Source organism: Crocodylus porosus, unplaced genomic scaffold (assembly GCF_001723895.1).
Source record: "Crocodylus porosus isolate Cpor-Errol unplaced genomic scaffold, CroPor_comp1, whole genome shotgun sequence".
Taxonomy (NCBI): domain Eukaryota; kingdom Metazoa; phylum Chordata; order Crocodylia; family Crocodylidae; genus Crocodylus; species Crocodylus porosus.
In genome coordinates this window covers 23,344,992-23,354,360 of record NW_017728931.1, presented here as the reverse complement: position 1 = coordinate 23,354,360, position 9,369 = coordinate 23,344,992, and positions in this window count along the sequence as shown.

Here is a 9,369-nt window from a genome sequence, read left to right as displayed (position 1 = left end):
ACTTGGAACCTGTATGTGACAATAAGGGAGGAAAGGGACAGAGAGGAGGGCAAGCAGAGGGGAACAGGAGACTGCTGTGACTTTGGCCCTGATCCAGACTCAGTGCCAGAGTCAGAACTGCAACAGTTGGATTCTATTCTGCCTGGCCCCCCTTGTTAATTTGAAATGCAAGGGACCAAAAAACACTGAGTTTGCAATAAACATACCCATAGTAACTTGCATATATGCAAATTACTATGAATAAGCTCATGTATTTCAACTTGTTACAAACTGTTGCCAGTTTCAGTACAGGTACTCCATAAACATTTTGAAGCAGCATTTCTGTACCTACTTATACCTAGTACCAACTGTGCATGATATTACTCCAGAGCCAAAAGGCTCATGACTTTTATAGTTCATTGAGCTGTCTGGGCCCCAGCAGAGTCAACAGCATTTCAAGCTGTGATGACCCCTGTATGTACTCAAGATACTCCTCCCACCTCCCCACAAAGGATCCATGTGCTAATTAGCCCCCACTGTGACTGGAACCAGATCATTTCATCACAAATCCTGGGATGCTCCAAAAGTTTAGGCTGCTTGCAGACATTTAAAAAAAAATGTACTTTACTTTAAACTTGGCTTGTTCCCATGTCAAGCCCCATACTAGGGCTGTGCAAAATTTAACAAGGTGTTTTGTTTTGATGATGTTTCGACTCGTTTTCAGCTCAAAGCAACAAAATCAAAATGAAATGAAAGACTTCGAAACAGCCTCGAAACAAAATGAGGGCACTTGAAACATTTTGAAGCTGGGCTTGCTTGCAGAGAAACAGAAACTAAGGAGAGGGAGGGGGGAGGAAGGGCCGCTTTGATATTGACATGTGTAGCTGGCCAGTGACTGTGATCCTTCCTAAGGTCCCTTCCAATCCCAGTGCTCTGGGGGAGGGGCAGAAAAAATGGCATAAAAAGCAGCATTGTTTGAACTGAGCTTTCTCTGTGCCTGGGGCTCAGTTACTGAGCTGCGTCTTTCAGCAGCATCAGAGAAAGGCTATCCCTTCCTACTTGCTAGCCTGTTACTACCAAGTAGGATTCAATACCTTTTGCTTTCTATACCCTTTTATTATTATATTCATTCATTTCTTTCAATTTATTCCTCCCCCAAAATCCTTTTTTTGTTTTTATTAGTCTATTTTGAGTCTTTGCACCCACAAAAGAAATCTGTGCTTTCTCTCCCAGTGTGCATTCCATTCACTGTGCAAGAAGCACAGTATATATTGCATATTATAATATAGAATTTATTCAGGGAGACATGCATGCATTTACATATTGTATTTATTACATAAATACATGCATACATTACATAAATACATACATACAATTATCTACATATATTACATAAATACAGGTTATCTTACAGAAGAACACACAGATTTTCCAGCACACAAACATACTATGAAGCATGCTGGAAAGGCAGCTGGCAGGCCTTCAGGGAGGGGCAGAAGAGGGGGTAGAGGGAGAGCTGTAAATTCCCCACCCCATCCCCCCACTCCCCCAAAAAAAGATGCAGACTCTTTCCTACAACTAACAGGCATGAGGCTTCCAGTTCTACTGACAGCAAGGAGAGGGGAGCAGTGCCACTGCCTGAGTCTGCATCCCCTCCAAGAGCACCACCCATACCCCCCGCACCACCACAACCGTGACGACAAGCAGCACCAGCATGACAGTCTCATCTACCCCAATTTCACTTCCCATTCTGAGCCTTCCCATGCCAGAGGAAGAGCTGGAGCTGGATCTGAATGCTATAGCAAGGGAAATTCTGGGGAAGGAGGGGGAATCATCGGAGTTTGTGCTCCACACCCCTCAAGATTCCCTTAGAGCTAGGTCTCCTTCCCCAGAAGGCACTGTGGAGGAGGTTAAGGTAGAGGTTGTGGAGGCAAGTGGCTTAGCTGAGTCCCCTTCTCCTGTTGCTGTGCCTCTGCCTGCTGAGGAGGGGGAAAAGGCAGCATCCACACATGCACCTGCACCCCAGCAGTGAGCAGGTAGTGTATTCTGGGATCATTTTGAGCTGGCAAATGATCCCAGGTATGCTATCTGCCTGCACTGCTGAGTCAAAACCAACCGGGGCAAGGGAATGAAACACATGAGCACCATGAGAATAATGATGCATCTCCACAGTCACTACCCCTTGCCCTTGCTCCTCCTCAGCCTGGCACCAATGGGAGTGTGCCCAAAAAGAAATCCCCCTCTCACTCCAAAGCCCCTGTCCCCCCGAAACAGAAGCAGGCCACCCTGGAACAGTGGGGGAAAAGCAGACAGAAAGGGGGGCACGTTGCAAGGTCAAGCGAGATCACCCAGAGCATTGGGGAGATGCAGGCTGTGGAGTCCAGCCCTTGTCCTTAGTTGAGCGGCCAGGGTTCAGGTGGCTCATGGCACTAATAGCCCCATTATACCAAGTGCCTGTATACATTCAGCAGGACAGTGGTGCCCTCCTTGTATGAGGCATGCAGGGAGTACCTGAGGGAGTGCAGGGCAGGTTCTCAGGCGGCCTTATACTTCTCCTCAGACTTCTGAAGCAGCAGGATGCTGCCTACCTCTCCCTCACAGGGCACTGGTGCAACCAGTCAGGCTGTCAGTGGGCTCTCCTTCAAGCCAAGGTGATGGATGGGTTCATGGTCACCGACAACAGGGCCAATATGGTCAAGGCAGTGCATGATGCCAACTTTGTTGGCATCCACTGTGCAGCATACAAGTTCCACCTGGTAGTCAGGAATGCCTTGAAGAGTTGAAGGGCTCCCAGTGATGGCAGAGTCGCTACCAGCCAGCTTATTTTGAAATACAGGAAGGTAGCAGGCTACTTCCACTGGAACATCAAGCAGGGCAAGATGCTGTGGGAAAAACAGGCAGAGCTGAACATCCCACAGCACAAAATCATGCAGGATGTGGAGACTCAGTGGAACTCCACATACCTGATGCCCAAGAGGCTGGTGGAACCAAAGAAGGCCACCCATGAGATGACCTTGCTTGGAGAGATTGTGACTCATCACCCCCATTAACAGGGCTGAGTGGGATACCATCTCCCAGATCATGGTGGTCCTCAAGCCCTTGCTCAAGGCCACTGAGAGCCTCAGCACTGGCAAAGCCCTCCCTAGCCAGGTGAACCCTGTAGTGAGGGGACTTCAGAACCAAATGGAGAAGTTCCTGGGGATCAGTGTTCCTGGCTGGGGCAACCTGCTGTCACCAGACATGCAGGCACTGGTGAGGCAGCTGAAGGAGGGCATCAGGAAATGACTTGATCCCTTGCAGTGCAGTACAATCCACATGCTGGCTGCCATATGTGATCTGAGGGTGAAGGGGAGTGTCAGCGTATGCGGCAGCATAACCCTCGATCAGTGGACAGAGATGCTGGTGAAGAGAGTCAGGGAGGCAGAAGGGCAGAAGCGGGAGGATGTGGAACAGGGGGATCCACTGTCCCATGCCAGCATGCCATCCACCACCCAGTTGCCTCCTCCACCACTGGTGCTGCCAGTTTGGGCAAAGGGCATGGCTTTCATGGTGGGGTCCAGAGGCATCAGACCTCACCATCAGGCAGGTAGTGCTCAGGCCTTGATGGCTGCCTATCGCTGAGGACGTGGAGCCGCTGCTGTGCAGCAGCTTGGCCTACTGAGCAAGCCTCAGCCACATGTGGCCAGAACTGGCCACGGTTGCCTGGGAAAACACATCCTGTCCACTGACCAGTGTTGCAAGCAAGGGGGTGTTTAGCATTGCAGGTGACCCATCACACCTCCTTGGATCCTGGTTTGATGGATCCTCAAAATTAACCTCCTGCTCCTGAGATTCCCTAAGCTCCATGTCAGACAGAGTGAGTGCCACCCTCCTCACTCTGGCTACGCTTCCTTCTTTTATTTTACCTTTGGGTTTCACAACCATTTAGTGCCCTGATCTCAGAGCTGGAGGGGGTACTCATTGCATCACCAGCCAGCAGGAAAAGAACATGTTCCTGCTGAGCTTCTGTGCCAGGATGAACTTGGAGGTATGGTCAGGGGCTGTGGGGAAGGAGGAGACCCCAGGTCCTGGGCATGACCACTAAAACTGCACCCTGCCAGGGTCAGGAGGCCTGGTAGGATTGCCACTGGTGCAGCAGCCCCAGGAAATAGCAGGATCAAGGATCTCCCTGGTGAAAGGTGGCACCATAACCTCCAGCCACCATACACATGCACAGTCCTGGCTGGGGAAAGCCCAGACCCATCACATCTTTGACAGGCCTGAGGCTTGCTGGTTGCAGTGGAGTTGTGAGGCTCCAGGTGAGCTCAGCTTAGCTGCCTGAGATACCAGCTTTCAGGTTGAAAAAGCTTTCGTCAGGCTGAGGAAGCACCTGCAGTTGGTGTGTGTGCTTTTCCTGGATGGAAGCCAGAGACTGCATGCAATTCAGGCAAGAAAGCCAATTAATGGAAATGGAGGTGTCAGGGTGTGAGAGACAGGCTGGGGTGGGAGGGGAAGGGGATGTAGCAGGTAAAAGTGCAGAGGTACCTGAAGAGTCAGATGTCTGGCAGTTTGTAGTGTCAGAATTCCAATGTCTATATTCAGTCCATGAGTTTCTAGGAGGTTTATGAAGTTCAGTTCATAGGCTCGTAAAAAGTGGTTTGTAAATTCAAGCAAGCACTGAACCTCGCTAACTGGTGCCTCATGGGTTTGGAGGGGCACCTGGGGTCCAGCCACAGCCAATCACTGAGCCAGGGAAGCCGAGGGGGTGAACGGGGGTGTTCTGTGTGCACTCGGCGGTGGATGCGGAAGTGGATTTTAAATACTTTTGGCCCGCTTCGGGGTCCGCCACCAAGCATGTGGTGGGGGACCCTGCTCTCCTTTGCAATGCTCCATTTTCCCCACCATCTCAACATTCACAAGCCATGCTTGGTACTTCGACATACATAGAAAAAACATTTAAAGCTGTCTATGGATGAATCACTGATTTTCTGAATCACCATCAAATTTTCAGTTTCGGATTCAGCAAAGTGAATTGGGACAGTGATCTGAATCAACTAATCAAATCACTGTCCCTGATTCAGTCTGAATCCGAATCAGATATGACCTGTTTCGCACACCCCTACTGCTTACTTACCTGTTGTTATTTAAAGTGGTGGGCCAGACAGAGTCTGTAGGGGAGGAGGAGGCCTCACTTGCACACACTACCGTGTTGTATAGAGGCCCCAGATCCACTTAATGCATGCCTTAATACACACACACAGTCACACATGTCACAAGTTTTGTTTGTCAGCACCTTGAGGTGCAGTTTCCCAGAAACCCCTGCACCTATCTCCTTGAAACTTGACAGGCTTTGTGGCCTCAGTAGAGGCTACCCTCCCCACTGTTTTCATTTGAATCAGGCAAGAAGTGACAAAGTTATAGGCATTTTCATCATTCCCCATTATAGCCTCTGAGCAAAACATTGAAACACATGAAAACAGTGAAACAGTTTCAACGAAAAAAATGGAACAGTGCTTCAAAACGAAAAAAAATGGAACAATGAAATGAAACACTGTCCCTTCAAAATGGTGAAATGGAAGTCAAAATGAAATGGTCTGTTTCACACAGCCCTACCCAAAAGAGGTAGTGCTTTAGTTGGACCCAGCTAGCCCAACATCTGTATAGATCAGGTGCTTTAGTAGGGCTTTTTTGGCGCTTCTGCTAATATTGCCAAAAAGCCCTGCTGAAGCAGCCAATCTATACAGATGCTGCAGAGCCAGGTGGAAGTAATGCATTGCTGTTTCCATTAAAGTACAATTTGGGGGGTTTTGGGTGGTTGTTTTTACCATCTGCAAGCAGTCTTAAATGCGGATGAGGCACAAGAGCTGCCTGGTCTGTCTCCATCCCAGAGGGGGTAGGGCCACACTAATCACATGTGACAGGCTGAGAGAGGGAGTAACAGAGTCTCTCAGCTATATAGGAGTTGATGATGTTTGCCAGGCATTTAAGACTGGTGAAGAAACAGGAATTATTGGAAACAGAAAAAAAGATGGTGCTCAGCTGTGAGAGTGAAGAAGTCAAAAGGTATTTGATGTAGTGGTTCACTATGATTTGAAACAGAGCCAGTGCTGAGGGGGACTGAGCACAATGTCCACTATACTTTTTTCAGATAGCCTTGTGATAGTCACCCCTCCCCTCACAAAAAAAAACCCTGAGCAAGGTAATGCAATTAAAATGGCACTGTGTAGTGGAGGGTGCACCTTTCCACTGGCCAGCTTCCAACGGGAAGATCTTGGCTACATGCTGACTTGATGGAAATGAGAGATTCTTTCCCAGGTTGTTCCTGCGGCCATATGGCTGAGGGCAAGTTAAACTTGGGAGCATCTGAACCCCAAGCCTCCGGGCTTAGACCTGCATATAGAATGCTTGCCAAAAGATTTGGAAGCATTTGAAGCCCCAGGCTGGAACATCTGTGGTGGAGGATACTTGCTGGTAGTAGGGCCACATATTAGGGGTGTGCAAAACAGGCCATATTAAATTTGGATTTGGCCTCAATCGGGGACAGTGATTCAATCGGGGACAGTGATTCAATTTGTTGATTCAGATTACTGTCCCAATTCAATTCAGCCAAATCCAAATCACAAGATTTGATGCTGATTCGGAGAATCAGCAATTCGGCCGTAGACACAGCTTGAAATTTTTTTTCCAAATATCTCAAGGTACCAGGTGCAGCTCGTGAATGCTGTGATGGTGGGCAGATGGAGCATCCCATAGGAGCATGGGGGGGAGGAGCCATACCTTTTCACACCCCAGCTCGGCAACTGGTGCCTCCTGCAGCCGATAGCTGAGCCAGGGGAGCAGGGGATGTACCCTGTGTGCTTGGCAGCAGACCTGGAAGTACTTCTTGTCCACTTCCAGGTTCACGGCCGAGTACGTGGCTCCTCCCCCACTCCCCATCCTGTGGGATGCTCCATCCACCCCAGCATCTCAACATTCATGAGCTGCCTGGTGCCTAGAGGTATGTAGAAAAAGCATTTAAAGCTGTGTCTATGTCTGAATCATCAAATCTCTCTGAATTGATTTGGGGGGTTCTGATTCAATTCGGAGAGATTAAACAGTCTCCTGATCCCGTTTGGATTCCAAAGTTCAGCTGCCGAACCAAGCCACATCTCCACCAAATTGAATCAGTGACCGAAGCTTTGCACAGCCCTGCCACATATGATTCTTGAACAATTCATTGGGTTTGGAACTGATCTTGCTGATCTGGCTAATTTGAGCTGGAACATTAAATATTTTCCTTAAAAAAAAAAAGTCACCCTCTTGTGGGCTAAAATCAAGTGTAGGCACTGCACTTGTCTAGTACCTGAGCCAAGATGGATTTAAGTGGCATTCTGTAGTGGAGAGTGCACTCCAAGAGCACTGCAGACAGGTCGCCTTACATAAGTCTTGTAATTGGTCTCCCACTGGCCAGCTTCCAGTGGCAGGATCTCAGCTACATGCTTACTTTATGGAAATGAGGACTCTTCCCTAGCTTGCTCCTAAGTCCATAGGCTGAGGGCAAGTGAAACTAGGGGGCATCCAAGCCCTAAGTCTCCAGGCTTGGGCCTGCATGTTGGATGCCTGCCAATGGATTTGGAAATATCTGAAGACCCAGGCTGAAAAGTCTGGGGTGGAAAATACTTGCCAGTTGCAGCACCACATAGGTGTCTGAACGATTAAGTTCTGCTCAGTCAAAAGGATTCAGAACTGATCTGGCTAATTGAACCTGGAACATGAAAAATTTTTGAAAATATAAAAAAAAAAAAAATACATTGCCCAATGTTTGTGGGCTAAGATCAAGTTGGGAGCATCTGAATCCCAAGATGTCCAGGCTTGGGCCTGCACATAGGACACCTGTCAGTGGATCTGAGAGTATCTGAAGTCCCAGGGTGAAAGCCTGGGATGAAGGAAGCTCTCTGGCTGTGGTGCCATACACGGTGTTTAGAACAATTGAGTTTTAGGGAATAATTATCAAGTTTTCCTTTGCCTGTACACAAATGCCAGGAGCTTGGGAAACTCGTCCTCCTGCTTAACACAAATAATTAAGATGTCATAGGAATAATGGAGACCTGGTAGGACTCCACCCATGACTGGACCACAGGTATAGATGACTATACCCTGTACAGGAGGGATCGAGTAGATAAAAGGGGTGGCGGTGTAGCTCTCTATGTTAAGGAAGGCTACACATCCCTGCAAGCTGATGTTGGCAACCAGGGTGGACGACTGGAGAACCTATGGGTTAAAATCCATGGGGAACATAGCACAGTGGACACAACGGTGGGAGTCTACTACAGACCTCCCACCCAAAGTCAAGAGCTTGACCAGGAGTTCGCCCAGGAACTGGCTGAGGCCTCATGCTCCAGGACCATGGTTGTCATGGGTGACTTCAATTACCCAGATATCTCGTAGGAGGATCACTCAGCAAAATCTGAGTGGTCGCAAAGCTTCCTATCATGCATGGATGACCTCTACCTGACTCAAGAAGTCTACAGTCCAACAAGAGGAAAAGCGCTGCTCAGCCCAGTATTGGCTACTGGGGATGACCTAATTGGTGAACTAGTGATCGATGGGAAGCCGAGTGACGGCGACCATGAGTTGATCACCTTCACCATCGACCGTAAAACTGGCAAATCAGTCAGCAACACTGAAGTGCTTGACTTCAGGAAAGCTGACTTTGACAAGCTCAGGAGGCTTGTCAGTTGAGGCTCTAAGGGACCACGAACCCAGGGGGAGGGGAGTTCAGGAAGAATGGTTGCTCCTCAAGGGAGCGATCCTCAATGCACAAGCTAATTCTATTCCATCTCAGAGGAAAGGCAGCAGGCAGGCACAGCAGCACCCCTCCCCCCCCGGCTCTCCAGGGATCTAACAGACCTCCTCCGGCTAAAAAGAAAAGCCTACAAAGGATGGAGGATGGGATTCACCTCCAAAGAGGAGTATTCTGCACTGGTCTGGTCCTGCAGGGAGCAAACCAGGAAAGCCAAGGCTGCAACTGAACTCCAACTAGCTTTGAGTAGCGAAGACAGTAAAAAGTCCTTTTTCAGATATGTGGGGAGCCAGAGGAAAAGCAAGGGCAACATTGGACCCCTGCTGAACCAGATGGGACAACTAATGACCAGGAAAAAGCCAACCATTAAATGGGTACTTTCATCAGTCCCATAGGACGCCCATGCCAGCTACGGGACAGGGAGGTCCAAGTGAGGGAGATCCCCTTCCCTCCATCAATGCTGACCTCATGAAGGAACACCTTGAGAGGCTGGATACCTTCAAGTCAGCTGGACCTGACAATCTACACCCCAGGGTACTCAAGGAGCTGGCAAGCATCATAGCCCAGCCTCTGGCACGGATCTTTGAGAACTACTGGTGCTCTGGTGTAGTGCCCGAAAACTGGAAGAA